General features: G+C 39.4%; 1 protein-coding gene across 3 annotated transcripts in view; it reads right to left on the bottom strand.

Moving 5' to 3' along the window:
• LOC113029391 (cadherin-20) overlaps positions 1-23,594 on the bottom strand; it is a 94,840-nt gene that overhangs the window by 39,629 nt on the left and 31,617 nt on the right. For all 3 annotated transcript variants that reach the window (XM_026180240.1, XM_026180239.1, XM_026180241.1), the window contains exon 2: positions 21,249-21,346. The gene's annotated coding sequence lies outside the window, so the exon portion shown is untranslated. The remainder of the gene's footprint in view (positions 1-21,248; positions 21,347-23,594) is intronic.

Raw genomic sequence — 23,594 nt, 5'->3', positions numbered from 1 at the left:
ATGAGCACATGCGTTGTGACTGATGCAAGCAACAAACGCGAATGCGTGCAAAACATGAAATGCCTGAATTATGAATGTATCCAGTCTGCAATGCTACTCCTGCTTAATTATTTACACGAAGCCAACAAAATGAATATAGAAAGAAGAAAGGAATACATGCTTCTCCAAATGAAAAATAGCATCCTGTTCAACAGTATTTTAAATCACACGCTGGCAGCATCTGGTAACTTTTGCATAAGCATAAAAAATATTTTCTTCAGGACTTAGTGGAAGTAATAGACACACATCTCTGGTTAAGAAATTCTCACGACGCTGATATAAGCATGTTTGACTGAGTCTGAGTCCTGATCTCCCCTTCCTAGAGTAAACAAAATAACAATTAGGTGTGCGCGCTCCATTACATGTTAGGTATGCCAGAGGCAGCGACACACATGACAAATGCCTTCTTTTGTAGGTTTCTGTGTGTTTGTAGTTCCACACTGATCCACTAATCAGAGAAAAAGAAATAGTTCAGCGGGGGTTTAAACAACACCATCCGCCACTTTCTTCCGCCTTGAAACAAACTCTGCTTATCATAGTGATTCCTTTCAAAGCTTTGTGCATGAAAAGTTTTTCGGCAAAATAAATGTGATGAATCCAAAAAGAAGAACAGAGAATCATCTTCTAAAACTCGTGCTGCCCAGTCTTGGCTGACTCCTCGTTAGTCGGAAAAAATGAAAACAATTAGGTTGGTTATGAAGTCCTCGCTGAAGTCTAACTCGTGAGGTCTGTCACAGCATAACATTTTTTACCCCTGTCACCTGGCAACTAAAAGCTTCAAAGGACCCGTTCATCTCAGAAGGTCTACGACCCAAAAAACCCGAGCTGTGCCTGCTGCTTTATTCTAGCAAACAGACTGTCTGGAGGTCAGAGATTCTTGGGCTGCAGCAGTGAACCCTTTTACCAAAGAACATGACTTTTTCATCAGTGCACTTAACAATTAAGTTGAACAATCCCATTTTGGTGACTTTTCAAGTTGCTACGGAATAAAAAGGTACTCGCATATTTTATATGTGTGTCTGGTTTCGTGTAGCTTCATAAGCAACAACCAGCCTCTGTGCAGCCTTGCAGTGTACGCCAAACGGCATTAGTGTCAAACTTCCTGCACGAAAAGGGGGGAATAACAAGACACAGAAAGAGGTAAAGCACAGATAACAGTAAATAGTGATGCATCAGGGAGCTGAATATAATAATCAGCTATAAATTAAGGGATAATCATTTCAGCTTGCATATAGTGAAGTCAAAAACCCTCATACAGATACGTTTTCAAAATTGTAAATGAGCTACCAGTTTACAACAGTCACATTTGGAGCTTAAAGGTAACACTAATGTGAGCATGCTGACATGCTCAGGCTAAAAATACCAGAAATGTCTGACTCACAGTCCAACTCAAGTCACAGGTTAATGTAATCTGTGATGTACAGAAAGAAAGTGATGGATTTTGTTGTCATGGGTTGGCAGTATTGCACAAACGAATAGGAATTAAAATCCACTGAGAAGTCAAGGAAGCACCCACACAGTCAAATCCGGTACAAATTCATCTTGTTTCACTAAAGTCTGACCAATAATGTATAAGAAGTAGCAATTACCTGGAACATGAGAAAGTGCCCATGAAAGTAACAAATGCGACTTTGAAGACCCATTAGATGATCATTGTGTATAAGTGTGAAATTCTTACCAATCCTGTGGGAGAAGTAATGTTTTGTGAATTGTGGACGGAGAAATGATGCCTCAACATCATAAGTGCTCATCAGCCATTTGGCTGGATGAGCTAAAAATTTCGTTAATTAGGTAGCCTACTAAGAGACCCTAAAATTTAGCTGAATAGCACAAAGTGGGCAAGCCCTAAGCTGAACTCAACTATGAAGTGAGTGACTGAAGCGACTAACAATGGAATCAGAGAATATCACTGCTTGCCATAAAGGGGTAGCGACGCAATTGTAGATTGGGATACATGCTATAGTGAAACTATATTTGAATGGATGCACAATGTGATGATAAAAGGGGTGAATCTGACTGAAAAATCAAGGATTCTACCCTCACCTTTGCTAATGACTTCCTGTTTTTTACGCTACATCCACTATTTTTACTGTCTGTAGTAAAATTGTTTTTATACTCGTAATCATAACTAAATCATCCTAAAATTTGGATGTTTATTCTCAAATTAACAAAACAACCCTAATCCGGAAAGGGACATGAATAGATATAACATTTTATGGTTATCAAGTAAAACAAAATCAGACAAAACAATAGTCACTCAAATTTATCCTCTGGGGAACATGAATGTCTGAAGCAGATATCATAGCAAGTCACTTAACAGTTGCTGAGGCATTTCTCTTCAAACCTGAAACCTATAATTGTGTGATTGGGAAATCACTAATAACCAAAATCATTAGGGTTCACCCTCAGGGGAACATGAATGCCTGCACCAGATGTCATGGTTATCTATTAGAAAGTTGACCTTTCTATTCATGGCAAATGTCAACCTCACGGTGGCTTTAGGGAAAATGTTTTAGGATTACAGCACTTGTTAGGGTTCACCCTCTGGGAAACATGAATGTCTGAAGGTTGTGGGCTAAATGTCTGAAAGGATAACATTTTCATTGCTTGAGAAGCTACTTTGGCTAAAAAAGAAAAAAAGTTATACAAGGACAAATTTAATCAGGACTATTTCATTTTTCAGTGTAGTTTTATGTATTTTGATCTAGGTGCTTCTTATAGCGGATTATTGGATTGCTGGGTTTCTATCTATAACGTAGGGCTTAAGCTTACCCTTTAAAAAGCCCTGACTTGACTATTGTTGTGAATTGGTGCCATATAAATAACTAATGAACTGAACTGGCAAGAAAGCTGCCAGTTTCTTTCTATTTCAGTGTTTTCAAGACAAATTAATATGTTTTTGGCAGTCTGTTTCAAGTTGTAGTAAAAGGTTTTCGTCTAGTGCATACTGAATAATGAATTTACTGTATAGTTACACTGATTCTTACAAAGAGAAAATGGAAATGGAGTGAACAGGCAAAAGTGAAGGAGCACAGGAAAACAAAGGTTTGAAGTGCTGCTTGATTTGTGGAAAAATCTGGCACCTGTTTTTCTAGCTGATTTAATAATGTTCCCATTAACTCCATGCCCGGTTGACAGCCCAGAGGTTGGTGACAGACTGATCTGAAATCATCTCTCTCTGACTCTTCTAATGACTCTACTGCTGTGCTCAGCTCTACACTGAAGTAGGAATCTGGGCTGCTGAATCTGGAGGCGTAGCTGAGACGTCACCATCAGTTATTTCTAAAGAACAGTCTTTTTTGTGCTGGATAGACAGCCACGGAAAGCAAAGAAGAATTTTAATACCTCATTTACGGAGCTGACAAAAACTATCCTGAGATGTGGAAACATTTGGTATTGACGAACGTGGAAGAAACCAGGCCTACGCTCCTAAAGTCAGAATTAATTGCCATCACTTTGGCTGCTGCCATGAATGAGTTTTTTTTAAACGTGACACTTCTGGGACTGATCTTGGCATTATCTGTAGGAAAATTAATCCAGAATTCATCCCCCGTGCACAAAATGGGATAATATGATACCTCCACATTCACCAAATTGACATCTTCGAATTTAGTAGAGATGCTGAAGTCAGGGAGTCAGTGTGACATGGCCTATTAGGAGCAGAATCGTGTCAGGGGACTTTAAAGTTCATTGGAAAAGTGACCCAGTGCATGAACCATCTCCTAAACCTATTTCAGTAATGGTAAATTTCATTACCTATAAACAGATCAAGAAAATGCATCACAGAAAGCACATCAAAGTTTTGCACTTTATTCTGCAGTGGAGCATCAATCGAATCTAATCTCAAAGAACTCCAAAACTCATCTGTGTTTATAATCGAGCAGTCAGGAAGCCCATCAGCTAGTCTGCCTACTCATGGCAGCATCGGCGTTTTTCAGGGCATCTAGGTTCTAGACGTCCTGTTTGCTTAGTAATGGAGATAAATATGAAAGAGCTAATAAAAACCTAAATTACTATCAGATGACACAAGTGGTTTTGAGATTTGCTTCTGGTGAAAACATTCACACTCATAATACACTTTTCTTTTTGCAAGAATGCAAATTGAAAGACTACAAGTGGAATCAGAAAACTTAGGGAACTAAAATTCTTGGCCATTTCCCTTTGATTCCACCATATATGCAGATATTCATTCATAGAGATGCTTTTTTTTTTAGAATTATTTGGGGATTTTAGGATAGTAAAGAGGATAGACAGTGGGCAGAAGGTAAGGGTGATGACAAACCTAAACTCTGGCAGTGAGAACTTTGACCCTTTAGTGAGCTGTAGGTTTGCTATAATGACATGCTCTAGTCTAGACAGTTTTTTCTGCAGTATAAAGATTACAAAGATTACTTTTTTCTCTCTTGGCTCTTGATGGAGGCGGTCGCACTTTTCTCCATCTCCCTCTCCCTTATCTTTATCTTGCTTGGCTTCTCATGTCTTTTGTATAGTCTCGCTTATTCTCTAACCCTCAAAGAGTTTCTCAGTCTTGTTCTCTAAAACCTAAAGAAGAATTATGGATTTGATCAACTGGTCTCATAACGGAATTGACACCCTCCTGGGCTTGGGAGAGCCCGATTGTCCTGTGGAGACGTTTGCTGCCGGGTACTCGATGCTCGGTTGCGTCGTGTGTCTGGCGACACTCTCGATGGAAGACATTGAACGACATCTACCATTTCGGAACCACGATAACAGAGTTCTGGTTGACTGGAGCTGGCTCGGACCTGGCTTAGAACAAGAAGCGGCTACAGCTGTTCAAAATCTCATAAGGCTGGCTGACATGATAGACGATTGGCAGGGCTGTGAGTACTCAGACTGTGTTTTGAAAGCAATATGGATAAGATCTTGGAGAAGAACAACGGGAATTGAGAGAATTGGTGACCAGTGTTGGACATTAGACCAACTGGAAAAATTGGATGCAGTTGTTCGCACTAAACCCAAACATTCACCATCTTCACTCATGCGGCTATCCCACTGGCACCAGCTGAAGGCCTGCCAAGGTCGAAGCTGACTGGAACAACAAAATTCTCCATGATAACAGGATTGTTGTCAGAACTCTTTGTTCCTCCTTCAAGGCCATCCGCGTTGATCGAAGATTGTTGACTTGTGCTTAACCGGGTGAAGGGACACTTTCTCTCGGTTGAACACAAAACACACACACACACACACACATATGTATGTACACTGACACAGACCTAAACTCACTCCCCCATCCCCTCCAAATGCCTTCGAAGCTTATGTCTTCTATGTTGTGAGATGTGATGATTCATGTGCTGAAGTGTTTTTTTCTGTTCTCAAACTGATCCCCCTGTTGGAGCTGAGTCTGGGGGGAGTTCTTTTTTCTCCCCGTCTTTCCTCGTGTTGTGCATTTTCCATTGTTATACCCCTCTGACCTGTCTTCCCCATGTGATGTTTGTGTAATGTATGTATGGTCGGAAGGGTAAGATGGCGCTGGCAAGGCTGGCAGCCTTAACCCAATTTCCCTCAGGATGAATAAAGTATTATCAATCAATCAATCAAAGACCCTGTCCTAAGAGTTTATCTTGGGTTTCTTTCACTCCTTTGTTTTCTAGGGTAGTTACAACACTTGTTATATCCTACTTTAAAAGATTGCTTCCTAGCTGACTTCACCACAAGGTTTTGTCTTGTTCTGTGTGTAATCCCCAGTTCATCGTCAGTGTTTATGTAGTGCTGTCTTTGTCACAACGTCTGCTCCTGGTCAAATTCCTTTGTGGCGTTTGAATTCCCTTATTGGACTCTGATGCACTGGACTTATTAAACGTAATTTTCTGTTGCACATTCTGCAAATAAAAGTTGAATCTTTGCTGAATTCCAGTGTTTTCACCTTGCTGCAGTGACAATGAAATTACATGCAGGTGTAGTTCCAGGAGTAAAAGGACAGAAGTAGTTAGGTTTTTAATTTATTTGGTGTTCAGAATTGTCTAATATGTTGTAAGAGATGTGAGCTGGCAATGGATAGTGCATTGAATTTTATCCTAATTTAATAAGTGCTTTGTGAAGATGATTTATAGGAGTTCAGTAACACTATCCTTCCAAATCCAATTGCAAATGAACACCTTTGACAGACAGTGACAGTAAGAGATGATGCACCTTCCATCAAAGCCAAGTGGTCTCCTACGAAAACATGCAAGTTATTGTGTCTTTGTTGTCCCCTTTGTATCTTTTGTTACTTCAACAACCACTGCAGATCTTCGACTCTGTCCAGTAATCAATTAGATTATCTCTGCTTTCAGAGCAGCTCTGTCGTCAAGAAATATTTTAAGCAGAAAAACAAACTCAAGTTTGCTCATAGGTTCAATTCCCTCTACAGCCAGCATACGTCCATCAACAACCATGCGTGCTTTCAAAGTGTCCTTGAGCGAGACAACAAATCCCAAACTGCTCAGTCATGCAATATAAATCACTGTGAGCTCCAAAGGATTTCATTATCTCCATCCCTGATATTATGAAGCTTAAAACAAAAGAAGAACACAAATGAATGTGTGTTTCTTGTTTCAAAGGGGCACTGGGCTATTTTTTTTAAGTCAAGTGGATATGAGGACAGCTGAACCTTGCGTAGCAGCCTTCAGTCCCGGAGCACGCCAGACTAAGCTTTGTGCCGTAATGCAAGGCGACACGCCAGCGGAGATGAGAGGAAAAACAATTGACAGAGCTTTTGTTACATCTTTAATTACAGGCTTTGTGTTTGTCTTGTTCAAATGAGGGGCCGTGGGGAGAGGGAGCTCTCTCAGTCTGATCTGCTCTAGTGTCTGTGAAATAAATGGCCAGACCTCCCATCTCCTCAGGACTTATGGACCTCTAACAAAACACGTGGTTGGAGAGAAGGTGCTGTATATCAGAGCAAGCACATTCTGCAACTCATCTGCTTCGGTGCATTTTGCATGTATCTGCCAACCTTCGCAAGAAGAGAGTGTGGATGTCTTCGAAGATGAGGCCCGCACGGAGAATCCACGAGGCGTGAAGTGTACCTGGGAAGCTGGGGAGGAAAAGGCATGCAACTGAGTCCCCTGTATATGCAGCGAGTTCTGGGATATGCCTGCTGGGACAGGTATGGGATCTGGGTTGCTGCCGCCAGTTAGATCCAAGGCTGTGTCAAAGCAGATGATCCGCGGCTAATATGCAGCTGTCTGACCCTATTACCTTTAGTGGCAGGGCCAGGCTGCTGCCGCCCAGAACTCCTCCAGTCCTTCAGAAGAAATTTAGTCTGGCTTTTAAACATGCCTCCATGCATTCTGTACAAGTATTTGTATCTGGATTGAGGGTTTAAAGTGGACTGCAGCGATCCAGAACATCACCTTCAGTTAATGAGTAATTAAATCTGATAGACAGTTTAATACAAAACATTGTCAAGCGAGCCATGGAGGAAATAATGTCACCCCAGGCCCTACCTGCACACTCTGCACATCATTTTTTAACTTCTCATCCCTGTCATGTGTCAGCAGACGCAAATATAACGAAAGTTGTGGTCACAGAACCTCAGAATCTAGCTAGCTCAGCACACAACAAAGACACAGTTGCTGTATTTTCCAAGGAGAACTAAAGGTTAATAGGGGTCGGGGTTACTTTAATTCGCAGCAAACTTTTAAGCGTTTTATATCAGATTTGACTAGATAGGCCTGCACATGCAGATTTTATGTCCCGCTGAAAGCAAGTTAATTTAGTGCTTTAAATGCATTTTAGTATGGGTGCTGAGTAACAAGAGTAGCTTCTGGAAGGGCTCTGTTAGGGGACATTAATTTGAATTTAAGTTGGCAATGTTCTTTAGTAACGCTTGCCAAGGTCCACCTTTATACTAGTTTTTACTGGGAACTGCAGGGGCTGGAAACTAGATGTGATTGCTCATGTAACACCTGCATACATCATGCAGTATATATATTGTAGAATCCACAAGGATTAGTAAACCCCAGAGCAGCAGCAGCAGAAACAGCACAGGTCAGCCTGCCAACAAAGAAAATCGGCTGGAGCTAACAGTGGAAATTATCTTGCTTATTTGTAATTCAATTTTCAATTAAATTTTATTTATATAGCACCAAATCACAACAACATGTGCCTTAAGGGACTTTATATTGTCAGGTAAAGACCCGACAAAATACAGAGGAAACCTCAACAATCATATGAGCCCCTATGAGCACGGGGGTACAAACAGTGGGAAAGGCAACAATGGGGAAAGAAGAAAAAACTCCCTCCATTTGTAAGTACCCAATTCTCTCTCAACTTTAACTTCTACTTGCTCCAAAAAAATCTCTTTTGTTTAATTTGTTTGGGTTACATACATAAGAAAATGTGGTCTCGCTCTGCATCTACACTCAGAGCTTTGAAGCTGATCGTTCATTCCAGACTAACTTGGGTTGGTAACCCTCTAATATAATTACTACCAGGTCATATGTCAATCATTGGTATCCTGTGTGTCAAGACTTTGCAGAACATATTCCAAAAGCCAAATAAGTCTTCTTTTAGATATCATACAGTTGTGATTATGGCTGGATACTGAAACTCAAAAATCCATGATAACTTCACTAACTCTTCCTAAGCAAAACCGAGCATTCAACTGCACCCAAAGAAAACAAGTCAAGTCACAGGAGATGGACAAAAAGTTGAAAAAGTAAAAAAACAAAACAAAACAAAAAAAAAACCAGAAGTGCAAAGAAAGAAGAAGAAGAAAGTAACAAAGATATGGAATAACACAAACATTAAAGAAGAAACCAGGAGTATGAGACTTTCCCAGTTCATTTTTGTAAATGAAAAACTACTAATAAGGTCACATCAGTGAGATTCAACAACTATGCCTATTGCTAAAGTGACTGCTAGCAAACTTGCATCCAAACAGATTGAAGATATTTGAGCATTTATCAGCTAAAGAGAGAGATATCCCCCTTAGGAGTTCTATAATCTGATAGTGATAAAAGAAGAGTGAATGTTGGACTCAAACACGACTCCTTACGAATGAACGATAATGGGGCCCATTCTGCGCTTGATATGTAATCAACCCACTATTAGCCGACGTGTTCACCTGTGCTGTAAGATCAACTTTCAGGTTTAAAGTGCAGTATCAGCTGACATATTTAAGCAGATCTCCGTGTCAAAAATCAAGTTTAGAGACCATCAACCTTGGGTCAGGGGGTATTCCATTACTGAAAAACATTGCGCACGGAGTGGGAGTAATGGGCAGTTAATGAGAGAACCAGCACCTCGTCTTTGCCCCTGGGGCCTTGTAGCAGATTAATGCAGCCATGCTAGATGCTATAACTAACTAATGAGCACCTTTTAAAAATACATTTATCTGCTTTGTATTGTGGCTGATGCAAAACCTTGCAAACTTTAAACCTTTAAAACTCCATACAACTCAAAATGAACTGAGATTAGACTTCTCCCTAATAATCTAGAGGAAACCAAGAACTTTAGCTACATATTTAATCCCCTTTTTTCAAGTGCAATTTCAGTCATGTTTTTTGTAGTAAATTATAGAAACCCGTCACACACATTTCTTCAGAGAAATGTATATTCCTTGACCAGTTGGAGAGTAGTCTCTGAATCATGTTGGCAGTTCCAATACTAAAGTAGCTGGTTTGTTTCCATGGGAGCAATCCCATAAAAGGTTCCTTCAGTTCTGGAGAAGAAAGAAAGACTTCCAAGTCCAGTTGTCTTCAACTGAAGTACTCTGTGGTTTGCCCTATGTCTCATCAGCTCTGTCTCTAAATAGTCTTACGTCTTCCCTCATCAGTTGTCAGATAATCTGTTTGCCTTCTATGTTTCCATATATTACTGCTTGTGCTTATTGATTTTTTTGGTCACTGTGTAATTGTATGCATATGGATCGACCATAAACAGTTTGCCTTCTAGTTACTAACTTACGACTTACTTTTTTCACAAAGGTGATGGAGAGTACAAAGTTAGATTAGATTTTTCGGGAGGTGGAGTTGACATCTCAGTCCTTGTGGAACCTGCGTGAAGCATGATGACCTGACTGTTTTGGTGCCTTCTGTTTTGTCTCCACAAAAGACCTCAAGGACAGTCCAGCTGCTTACTGATAAAAGCTAGCTGTGGCTCCTTGTCAGGTGTTGGGTAGACAGACAACTCACAGAACCCCCGTGTTTGTCCTCAGCTGTCCACTCCTTGATTTTGAGCATTTAAATAATAAATAGCATCTGTATTTTATGCCACTATAAACTTATAGATGATAGACAGGGTACACCTGGTCTCACTGCAATTCCCAGTTATTATAAATCCTGTTTCTCTAAAAGACAGAACGTGGGAGAAAATGTCTCTATAAAAAGAGAATTAAGAAAGAAAAGGCTGTTCATGAAAGTTTATAAGCTGCTGGTAAACCATCTTGAATTGGTCTTATATGTCTGCAGGTGTTCACAGTCAACTCAATAATGGGAAATAAACAGGGTGAAGTAAACTGGACTTTAACCTAAGTCACCATCTATGATTATCCTAAACCTAGACCTATGCTATCAGAATATCCTTTTAGGGTTGTGACTAGAACTGTGGTCATCAGCACATCATCATAAGACAACATCAGATTAACAAGCACACACCACAGGACACCCTCTATCATTAAAATCTTGCTCTAGTCCCCTGAAGAACCCTTGAGCAGGGAAAAAAAATCTCTGGCGAGTAGCTCCTAAGTGAACAAACAAAGCACGACGATGCAGAAATGAGGACCTCGAGAGCAGGCGCGTGAATATTCTTTGAAGCACCATTTTTTTCTGTTGCCACAGTGATTCATCTTTCCTCTCTTTTCCATTGGGTGTCTGTCTCACCTACCCTCCTAACTACTAGATCTCGTTATGTTGGCTTTTCACTGAGTCACACTGAAAACTGGCTTCATCAAAAGAAGCACTGTCAGAAGTCCTGTCCTCAGTCCCCGTCAAACTCTCACCCTGCCTGATGGAACACAAGGTTTCTCTGCAGAGATCTTGTTACAGGAGTTATGACCCATTCATAACAGCCTGTGCTCTGATGTGCTTCTCAGGTAGATTTTCTCCTGTTCGTGACAGATAAGCACATTTCTGTAACCACATATTGAGCTCTGAGTCAGAGATATGTCCAAGTGTTGCCACACTAGTGACTGCAAAGTTATATTTTAGGATACTTTTTGAAATTTAGAAAAGAGTTGCTTTGGATTGCTACTAGCTTTTGTTCCTATGGATAAATTTTAACTTTGGATCCCTACACCTGTATTTAACTCCAGTGGTTTTAGTTGCTTCACATCACTTTTATCCTTCCATTTCTGTGTTTAACCGTGTTTGCATCACCGATATAATTACTCACGCTTCATTTGTGTATTTTATTCCACGTCCACTTTTTGCACTATAGAGCTATAAAGCTTTCTGCAGAACACGTAGCTTTAAGCAAAGTTTGTTATTGACTGGCAACATCCCTCCATTTTTGTCATGTCATGAGGCCGGCAATTCAAGCAAAGATACCCAGACTTCCTTCTCCCTAGCCAGCTCCAGCAGCTCTTGTGGGAGGACACTTAGGTGTTCCAGCTGTAGAGGCATAATCTTGAGGTCTCTTTGAGACCTCCTCAAAACACCTCACTTAGGAGGCAATAAGTAAGTTACGTCAACTTGGTGTTTTTAATGTTTAAAAGTTGTGACTTTATCTTACTGAACAACCAAACTCGTCACCTTGTCTCTAAGGGGGAGCTCAGGCACCCTCCAGTTGCTTCTATTGTGATCTGATTCTTTCGAAACTACCAACAGCTTGTCATTGGCTGAGGTTGAACCACAGCAAACCTTCCCTGGAAAATATCCACCAGCCTGGGTTAATCTCAAACCCAAGGCCCTGTGCTGTCTTCCCTCTTTCTCCCCGCTTTCTGATCTAGTCACTGCTGCGCTATCAAAAAAAAAGGCAAAAAGCCCCCAAAAATATACTTAAAAAAAAATATAGTACTTAAAGCTTTAGAGTGTCTAAAACCTAATTTAAACAATTATGCAAAAAGTACTTTCTTCAAAAGTTGTGTATAAATAGAAAAACAAAAATAAAATTATGAAATATTCCCCACTACGCACCAAGAGGGAGGGAAGTGCCAGGAATATCAGCTAGGGCTCTTAGGAGAGTGAAAAGGAGAGTGAGCAGTAGTGACGGTAAAAATGTTCGAAACTAAGTCTTTTTGTTCTTTATAAGAAGAACTATGTGCTTTTGGATTACGCAGTAGTTTAGAATAAAAGTGTCATAATGTTAATGACGTAGCTGCCTGATCTTTGTTCATGTGTGGGCGTAATCTCAAGAAAACTAAAGATGAAGACTGGATTTTTATGTAGAACCCAATCCTGTTTGTCATTCACTAGTCGTAAGATCATTGTACAAGCCACGATTTAGTCTGCACTTGAGCTCATATTGAGTGATATTGTTTATATTCGTGCTTCTATATCCACCTTGAAGCCGTTTGATTCTGTGCATCACAGTGCGTTACGATTCATCACTGGCGATTCTTTTCTTAGTCACCTTTGCATCTTATATGAATAAGAAAGATGGTTCCGCCTGGTAACTTGAAAAGAGCAGCATTGTATGATGCTTATTTTCAAGCCTTCGCTGCAAAGATTCCCTGCTTACCTCCACTCCTTGCTTGAATTTAAATACAGTACTTACTATGTCAGTTTGTAGGACATTTTAACATTAGCTGTACCTCTTGTTCATACTGAAATGGGAAAAACTGGATTTAAATAACGTGCTGCCTATAAATGAAACAGCTGTGATGCTGTATTCTTTGACTTCACTGGAACATTTTAAAGGTTGCATTAGTTCATCTGCAGCTATTCAAACATTTGTGTATATGTGTCCTTTTGTTATGTAGCTGTTTGTCTCAATTTTTGTATATGTGTATTTGTATAGGTGTCTTTTAAGTTCTCGATCACAATGAGAGTACTTGTTTAAATAAAGGAGGTAATGATAATAATATATGGCTTGCTGGGCCACATGTTTTTAATTGTTAATACATATTGTTATAGCATTGTGTAAAGTTGCACGTGCTAGCCCAGGTGGGATTTTCAGGTGGCATGTCCAGGCTCTGAATGTCCAAAGGAATGGCACCAACATGGGTTTCAACCTGGCTCCGGTGGATACCAGTGGAGGATCTGGAGGATCTCCATCACCTCTTGCTTTTCATTAACAAATAACAGCTCTGATGGCCCTGTCAGTCCCACCAGTTTTGCTCTGAAGTGTAAGAAAACTCACAGGAATGCTGAAGTTGTGAGATCTAATCAGGGAAGAGCAACATAAGGGAAAACAACATAAGTGAAAACAGATGTGTGGGTGTAAAGTGGTTAATCATAAATTCATTTTTAACTTAACGAGAACTTTGGTGAGAATTAATTAGTCGGATGATTAAAAAAAAGCTTCTCTGGCTCTCACACTATTAATACCTCCTAAAGTTTTCTCTGAAGAATTAGTGACAAACACAGAGTAACTTATTTTACAAGCCCGGTGAATATTAAACAAATGCCAGGGAGCCACTATTAAAAGCAGTAGGCACTCAATTCGAGTCCAGCTGGTAAAATCTCAGTTGGGAGCTGCTGATAAGCAACAACCACGGAGGTCCACTTTGAGTAAGGCTTTTCATCTTTGCCAACACTGCTGCTCTATACGAGAGAACAGTGTTTCAAAAAACCATCAAAACCTGTATTTCTACTATATTCTTGCTCATATAGACCTATGCAGAAAGTCTCTAAGTGAGTAATCTTGCAGTAAATTTGGGAAAGCCAGGAAAAGATGACATTAAAAGAACAAATACAGAAGTAATTCAGAGTATCTGGGCCTGGAGCATCATTACAGGTTGATCCACACACAGTGAAGGATGTATTGGACAAATGAAAACAAGCGCCGGCAATAACAGAAGCGGGTTTTGAATTTTAGCTAAAGGTGATTGGATATTTTCTAATTCATTGGCTTTAGTATAATCTAATGTGGGCTCTGAGAGTAATAAGCAATTACTGTGTGTTTATCCCCACAACTCAGAGAGAACTAATCTGCACTCAACAGCCAGGGCCAAAAATAATGAAATTAATTACGAGCATTAAGGCTATGCAACTGCCAGAGAAAGGTAGAAATGTAATTATCCACATTGAGACAGAAGCTGCTCTGTGTTTCCCTTCTGCTCTCTGTCTCATTGTTTGTGTCTCTTTTTAACTATAATGCTTCCTCGCTTTTCTTACAGGTCTTTTTCTTGATGAGCGACATTATCCACTGGCGCACAAAAGGAAACAAAAGCTGTGTGTCGTCTTTGGAAACCATCCATATCATTATATAAATTGTCCCTAAAACAAATTTATGGGGATTTTTGTCATGTGGCCCGCCTTATCTCCATTTATTACGGCTTCAAAATTCTCATAACAGACAAAGCAGCTTTAGAAAGTGATACAGTTTGATAGGAGCTATTTATTATGATGGCAGGACCGGCAGATATTAAGATTATAAGGGGTTTATACAAACAACAACAAACCAGCTTGTAACGGGATTATAGCGTGCCGTCCTGTATGCCAGCTACGTTACATTGGACTGCGATGCTGTAATCTGCCATCAGGTCGAAAGTAAATCTAGTGGATGTCAGTTTACATGTTATTTCAGTCGCACCAAAAAAAAAGAAAAATCAAACAAGCCTCACCATTAATCTGCGTCAAGTGAGTTTAAAATGATCTACGAGTCCGCTAGATATTAAGATTTAATCATCAGTGACATAAAATCAATCCACACAAGACCCAATTCAATTTTTATTCAATTTTTCTTTTTCATCTAATTGCTCTCATATCAAAGACAACATCTACAATCCCAGAGGAAAATTTGCTTTCACAAAAAAAACCCCAAAATACAGATAACCACACTGTAACAAGTGAACTCAGTTCTCTTATGCTAACACGTGTGCGCGAATACAAATGAACTATTGATTTAGTAAGTTCACAGCTGTTACGATTTACAATGCCAACGTGAGCACTTCTATGTTCTTTTTAGTCCCACATCTGCAAATTGAAGGTGGCAAGGTGGATTCAGGTGGTTATCTGTGCCATTTGCTAGTACTTTAACAAGACAGAATAGCAGATTTCGTGTAAGCTTGTAGGTTTTGGACATGGCTAACAAGGTTAATTATGCTTTTATAAAGCTGCAGCAGACAGTTAGGGGCATTGGACAGAGACAAATATTTTCAAAGTCCTTAGAACTGAGCCAACAGACTGAGTCATCAGCTCTAAAGAGCAGCAGATTATAAATACACCGTTTCTGAAAGTCGAGTATTTTTGTGTCTGGATTATGCGGCTTGTATTTTTCCCAATCTTCTTGTAGATCTTGTTTCTCTGTAGGATGTAACACATAATACTAGTTTTCTAGACAAAACATTACCCATATAAAACTTTGTATTGTATTGTAGCGCATGCTTTTTGTGTCCATGTGACAATACATGTGCGGTATTTTGCCTCCTTGAATTCGTTTTGTGCTCTTACAGAGGCTTTTTTGTTAGTCCCTGGGCCTTGTATTAAGGTTTTCTTTTTTTGTGGGTTTTTCAAACATAAAGAACTACATGAGTGTCCTAATTAGTCAGTATTTAGTTTTCTATTAACAGAGTTGTTTTTACTCACTCGTGGTTGTGTATCTTCTGTATTTCATGGGTTCTTTATGGTTTATTTTCTAGTCTTGTTAAGACTTCTGTTACTGTGACTTTCAGGTAGTACTTAGTTTGCTCCCTTTTTTGTTCCATTCTGTTCCAGTCTCTGTGATTTTTGTCTTTTGGTGTCTCCTGTCTCAAGTTAATCTTGTTTCAGTTGTGTCTTACTTTCTGTTTTATTTTGGTAGCTATTGTTCTCTGTGTCTTGTGTTAAGTTTACCTTCCACCCGTCTCATTACGTTGTCTTCAGCTGTGCTTTGTATACCTTTTTTAAACACTGTCTCAGTCATTGTCAGGTCACCTTGGTAAGCTGTGTCTTCCTTCTCTGTGCTCCTTGATAATTATCCCTGATGTTCTCTGATTTTGAAATCCGCTTTTCCAAACAGTTCATGTTTCGATTGTTGCAGGTGAACTTGCAAAATTAAAGCACTTTGAAATTTCTCTTTTCTTTCCATGTTTACTGACTCTGTGTTAAAGCAACTTCTGTAACAGCACAACAAATTCATCTTAGGACACAATAAAGTACATGATATTATATTACTTACTGAACGAGAACAGATTGTTTCATGATTTGCTGTTAGACTGGGCTAACAGGTAACAGGAGTTTTCCTTTGCATCTTTAATGTTTTTATTTAGGAATCAAATTACTTTGTTCTCAATGTTAAATTCAGAGACTGTCTGATAGCCTAATTTTCTCTGGGTTCATCAACTGCACACTAGCCCTTTCTTAACATTTGTTATTTGATTCACTGTGAGTATGAAATATTTATTTAATTAATATTGATTTGTGGAGACCTACAAAGGATCAAAACATGCTGATAAGAAACTGCTGCCACTGGCAGCTAAATTATGGAAGTATGAGGACTTTAAATGTCAAACTAATGAAAGCTAAATGTTTTGTTAATAGGAGCTTGTTTGTGTCATCAGCTCATCTCTAGTAGCGACTACCTGCTGTGGTCAGGTAAGACCGGCGAGGTCAATCCCCGGAGCTTGGGGCTTGGTTGTCATGGGAGACAGGATGTAACGGCCTTGTATAACTGCGGGCAGCAATTGTGCTGAAACCTGACTCTGCCTTTGAGGAGCTATTGTTCTCCTTCCTCACACCTTCCTCTTGTGGGAGACCGGTGTGCCTTGGGGAAGTGGAGTCGACTTTCACCAGTACGCCATTTCTCAGGAATATACTTCATGAAATGAACATCTACTTCCCCTCACGGATTCACTCTCACTTCTCTGATCTCCGTCTCTCACTGTCATCTACCTTCACACACAAACTACTAATTTTCCTGGTGTATATTTCACACCAGGCTGACAAGAAGGAATCTGATGCTCTTGCTTTTATTGAAACCTGTTTTTCAGGCTCTTTTCGAGGAGGTGCGGTGCATGTTGTGGTGGACTAATCGCAGCCTACTTGACCCTGATACAGAAAGCTGGACTGGTCGAGGTGTTAATGGTCTCTCGGGCAGCTTTAGGACGACGCAGGCAGGCATACATATGCACTCGTCCCCTCTGTTAGTCATTTATCATGATCCGGGTTACTGTTAATGAATAAAGGTGTCTAAGTATGAGTTATATTAACATGGATCCCTTCTCTTTTTTATCTGCATGCACAAGCGCTGCTGAACGACTGTGTGTTTAATGGCTGTATTGTGAAACCACACAGAATCAGATGCAAGCTCCTTATTGAGTAGTGGATAAATAGGTAGAAAGGGCTTTGAAAGAAAGTAAGTGCAGTTTCCCATTAACGTGCCCGTGCGAATGCATCCCTCCAGGTTTTTGCTTTCCTCTCAGCCTCTCTCTCTCCTCTACCCTCCCTGTCCTCTGAGTGGGTGATTGAATTAATTATGTTTTATCACCTTTTAGCTGATTGAAGTCTACCTTACTCTCTTTAGACAGCTTGTGTTTGTGTCTTCACGCGCTGCGCCAAATGGATCGGGCCTGTCACCCAGTGCAGACACTGCCATCAGTGTTGTCAGAGACTTGGACTCTGAGATCTGAGCGCCGAGTCTGGGTTGTCAGTCGGTGTTTCTGCTGCTTTTGTAGTGGTTTTTTCCCCTTCGTTGTCTTCTTTCTTTCATTCTCGGTAATTCATCTCCATCAAAAAACGAGTCTCAGGCCTTATCCTGTTCATTACTCACACAATGATTTTTGGAACAGTTTCAGGTTTTCTGTAGCACAGTGTGTCTGTCAAGAGAGGTGAGCTCAGGTTTCTTTCATTAGCAAGATACAATAGGACTGCTGGATTAGTTTTGCAACTAATATTCATCTTTCTTATCGAGTAATCAAAATTTATTAGTTCTGTTAATTGCTGTTTTGTGCTCTTTCTATGAGATGTCAGAAAATAATTGGGTTGTCACAACTGGAAGAATTTCGAGGGTGAAACTTTGATATGATAGCTTTTTTTTTTAAAACATGTGGTTATTAGAAAGAATTCATGATTTAACCGGAGGGGGAAGCTGGCCATTTTATAACCAGGTTTGGATAACCCCTTTCTCAATAATAAATGAAATCATCATTGAGAAATGAACAAAAAAACTATAAATATATATTTATTTATTTGTCTGATATAAAGCTTGTTTTATTCGCTGTAACGTGCGACAAGTGTGACAAAAAAAATAAAAGAAATCAAGAAAAATACTAAATAAATACTTTATTACAGTGCTGCAAATGCAGGGAAATCTATTCAATTCCGTTTTTATGCATGCATGGCATCACCTTGCTCACACCGTGAGCTGTTGCTGTGGGCTTGTGTGTATCACTGGCACAACAGATGCTGTCACATGTGAGAGTGTGAGCATTTTAAACTTAAGAATTGTGAAACCCATTCACTGAACAGACCCTGCATTTGAGGTGCTTAGAATTCATTATAAATGCTTTGTGACACCACTTGTAAAAACTGGCCTTTGGTTGTCCTTGATCATCCAATTCAAATTTGTCTCGATACCCGTTCCGCATGAAAGAAAACCAGGTGCTGTTACAGTTGTGAATTTTAAAATCAACTTGCTGCTAAAGTATCAGTTGTAAACTTGTATAGCTTGTCCTCACTTTCCCAAAACCTAAAGTGATGTATTCAAATTTCTTGTTCAACGTTATTACAAACAGTATTGGGCAAGTTACTTTGAAAAAGTAATTAATTATAGTTACTTTTTTGAAGAACTAACTAGTAACTGAGTTAGTAACTGAGTTACAAGATTCTAAAAGTAATTACTTGATAAGTAACTATTGCGTTACTTTAAAAAAACGTTTAACCCTCTGGGGTCCAGGGTATAATTGGCCATTTTTAACTACTTTTGATTTTACCTCAACATTTTACCTTTAAAAACTATTTCCTTTGCCTTGTTTGGTATCATTCTTTTCAGCACAATCTAACGTGTCTGAATTTACAGTCATGTTTTCATTTTGACATACTGTATTAACACAGTTGATCTAAAATCAGACAAAAAACATAAAATCAGAGTAGAAAAGTTATATATTTTTACTGTAAGAACCACAAACATGTTTACGTTGATTTTTTAAATAACCATTTCAAACTATTTACAGAACAATCAGCTGTTCTGCATTCAATAAGATGCCACACAAATTATTTGTGCCACTCCAAAAAAATAATTTCTGTCCACTATAAAGGAGAACATCACAGCCTGATACCTGCAGGTCTGACAGCAGCAGGTGTATCACTCCTGTTTCTACCTGGAGACAGCAGTCGCCTCATTGTTCTGACACACAACACAAAACTATCCACAACACTACACACTAACTACACAAGACAACACATTAACTACACACTCCAAACATGCTAAATCACACATCTCAAAACTTGCTCTCTCTCTTTTTCTAATGTCTTTCTCTCTCTCTTGCCGTCACTCCTAAAACTTCCCCTGTTTTTTTTTGTCTTTTAGCTCATAAGCAGAGAGGTCTCGCTGCGCTGTCCTTAGACAGTAAACGTGACAAAACTATTCAGGAAAAAACGCCGCATATATATTGTTTATCATGACTCTGGTTTTACGTGGCTTATCAACACAATTTAAAAACTGGTATATATCACCTTGTTGCTTTGTCTTTAAGTGGTCATGTGATTGGCTTACCACGACTACTTTACTCTTCCTCAGTCAAACAGCAGCACTCATGCCATTGTTTTGCCTCCTTAGCTCCAGGTGTTGTGCTAGACAGTGATCGTGATTACCGTTGTGATATTATTCTGTTATTATATGTTACCTTATATATGTAATCAAAGTAGTTGAATTAGAATACTGCTGTAGATCATATTATACCCTTTAAAATAGAGTGTGTGATCTGTATGTAGTTTAGTTCTCATTATACTTTTGAGTTAACAGAACATATTCACATATTAGTCCATTGGATAAATGTGCATCACTCTGTATCCTTGATCTGCTGGGAATGTGTTACACTGTTTTCTTGACATGCTTAATTGTTGAATCATGAAGAGAAGGTTGTAAGCAGGAGACTCTGTGTCTAAAGACAGGGGAGATAGATAGACTACATTCCACACCCCCACCTTACAGAAAGCAGAGAAACAACTGCCGAGGTCATAACTTAGGCGCTGTAACAGAGAAAAAATGTGATGTTTTGGCTTTTACGACTAGCTGGGGGCCACTAGAGACTATAAAAAGCTGAGCAACCCGTCACCATTTTGAGGCGTGTGCCTGACCCTCTGGTGGCATCTCTCCCGTCCGGACGTTGTAATGCTCTTGTTGTGAATTGTACCGAAATAAATGTTTGTTGATTGAGCATATATACACCGAGTATTGTCCTTCCTTCAGCCCAAAGATTCAAAGAACTGCTTGTTTTCAACACCGTCCACGGGAGTGCACAGCTGCTTAAAGCTGTAGCGTCCAGATTACTTACAGCTACTTCCTTGCAACTGAGATAAGATGCGGTAAACTGAACACAGCTTCAACCGTCTGTTTGTTGTAAAATAGTAACGGATTTTCTTGTTAGTAACTGTAACGGCGTTGTAACGATAGGAATAGTAATTAGTTAGATTACTCGTTACTGAAAAAAGTAACGCCGTTACTTGTAACGCTGTTATTCCCATCACTGATTACAAACAATATTTTTATTTAAAAAGCCCCTTAATTGGTATCTACAGATTTTCATTTAGTGATCAGTTGTTATGGTGACTTTTTTCAGATAAATAATATTCCTTGTTCCACAAAATAAAAGTATCCCTTCCCAAGTTCTTAGCTTAGGTCAACAAATAATGCTGGTCTGGTTACTATTGCACACGAACCACTCTTTTTCATCAGTTGCAATTTTAACTAAGGATGTGCGCAAATATTTGACTATATGTTTAAACATTGCTGCTCTTAGTAGCTGGCATTGGAAATACTCGTCATTAAAAGTATTCTGTTTTATTACTGTACCATGGCAGTTATCATGTTCATTCGTTCACACTTAAACAAATATATTTATGGTCTCAATCATGAATTCCAGTCCTTATTTAACACATCACGGTGTGCATTTTGGAAATTATTTTTCAATTTAGAGTAACACAGACAATAAAGAAGGCTGTTTTAAGGAGTGGCGACCTTACCTTATGAGTCTGCCGTGTCCCTGGTTTCAAGATGTCAAGCTCAAGATGGCGCCGTCCGAAATGTGAACCTTAACCGACTTCAGGTGACTTCAGGGTGTCTAAAAAAAAGGAAAACAGCAAAGAATCACAATCAGGCATTCAGAATGAGTGAATATGAATATTTTTCATATATGAAATAATGAAAGCATATACTTTTTCAATTATTTGTTTGTCCATTGCTTTTCTAACATGGATTTTGATTGAAGATTTTGAGTCAGCAGATAAAAAAAAAAATCTATATTTTATATAAGCCTCAGTGTGATTAAGTGTCCTAGAAAAAACAATTAAACTAAACTTAATTGATAATATTACAGTGAGCACAAGTCACAGTCATGTTAACGTATGCCTTGCTTCAGTGCTTTGTTTCATATTCATCAACATGACAAACATCCATCAGCCTCTCTCCACACGTGTTCTCCACACCGCTGTGATAAACACACGTCGAAACAGGAAGACTCCTGTGCGTCAATACGATCGATCAGCTGATGGATTACGTCGAGGGATGAATTACACACAGTTCACAATTGCCGACAATTAACTAAACAGGCAGGGGATTGATCTACGAGCAGCTAACCTGGCAGGCAGGCAAGATCCTTAATTTTAGGAAGGCAAGTAAAGAAAATGTGACTGCAAAGCTTTGGGAGTGGAAAATGCGATAAGATAGGTGTAATGGGTTTGGGGGGGAGGATGATAGGGGAGCAGGAAACTACACTGGTAGCTGACACATAACGCAGTTGATGCATCCCAGATCCCAAACAACAGAACTCCTTTTGTTAGTTCTGTGCTTGGTAATGTTTGACATCAGGGTCCTGGAAGATACTGTTTACAAAAGACTGTTGGGAGCTGGTTTCAAACTTAGATATTTCTCTCTCTTTTTCTTTGCATGCAGCTCATAAGATTTGCCTGTTTGACGCGGCACATTGGACTTAAGCAAATAGCAGCTTTTATGTGTCCCAGTTCTGTCGTACATGCTAATTCTAAGCAATTTAACAGGCAAGTGCAGGTCAGAGGCACTGACCAGAGAGGAAACAAAAAAAAATAAATCACATATGAACCAATGCACGGGTTGAGTCTCCCATCCAGGCATTAATGACAGCTGGTTATCTCCATGAAAGGAGCACACTATCTCCTGCAGAAGGTCATTCAATGCAGTTAAAGCACTAGAAAAAGCAGCAACAAGGCCTTAAGGACAATTTTTCTTTGCCATGCAGTTTAACTGATCTTCTCTTAGATTTCTGGTAAACTAATTGCCAAAATGTAAAAAATGCAACATAACTATCCAATACTTCCATACTGGGAAACAGATGCTATGTTTATTTAAAACATTCAAATCTGTAATTGCAGTCTTCACATTCTATCCTCTACTTACATAAAAGTATAAATATTTTTTTCCTATGCTATTTTATAAGAATCAACACAACATGTGTTAATTATAATCATACTTGAAAAATACTTGCAATTAAAAGTATTGGTTCACTATGTTCTGTGTGTGGTTTGTCCGAGTTATGCTGCTGTACATTAGCAGAAGGGACTCTGGTGAGTAGGTGCAATCAAAGAATGTATACAAAAGATGGCTTTGGATTAGTTTTGAAGCCCTACGGTGAGTTCACACTAAACATGAAGGTGTGATTATATACAGTCTTTCCAGTGAGGTAAAGCAAACTGTTCATGCAAGTTAAACATTTCCTGTTGTGTTGAAAAAACTTGTCAGCCTTCGCCTGGTCAGACCAACAGTTGAAAATAGAGGACAAGCTTTGCTATTGCTGTCTTTTTCAGGTTTGCACTTTGACAGATCAGGGAAACAGAGGAGGGCTTGACTAAAAGCCAGTAAAGTTGTATGACTGCTTCTGAAAATATGTTTCTGTAGTTGATTTCAGCTTTTGACTGAAATCCTCATCCCACCGGCAGTCCGTGCCACGGTAACTGGCCGATTTTGGTTGGGGTTCTTTGTTCTTCTTAAATTCTTGGCTTTCGGTTAGTGTTGGGATTAGTGCTGTCAGCGTTAATCTCGTCAAAATGACGTTAACGCCATAACCGCATTAATGCGGAAAATCTCCGTCAGCGAGTTAACGCGGATCGCCCCGTGCGAGGGCTGCACAGCGTCAACGCGTTAGCATGGTTAGCTCGTTAATTATGTCAGTGTCTTGCGGTATTTCAATTATGTGTATTATGTAAGCTTGTTCTCGCCACTGAAAACTTAAAAGACTGAACAATCCATATAATCTGCTTGACAGTTTCAGGTGGTGGTGCCATGCGATTTTTAATGGGATTGAATTCCTTTGTTTCATGTTTGGTGTGAACACATTA

This window comes from Astatotilapia calliptera, chromosome 9 (genome assembly GCF_900246225.1).
Source record: "Astatotilapia calliptera chromosome 9, fAstCal1.2, whole genome shotgun sequence".
Lineage (NCBI taxonomy): Eukaryota > Metazoa > Chordata > Actinopteri > Cichliformes > Cichlidae > Astatotilapia > Astatotilapia calliptera.
This window is presented reverse-complemented; position numbering and strand designations above follow the sequence as displayed.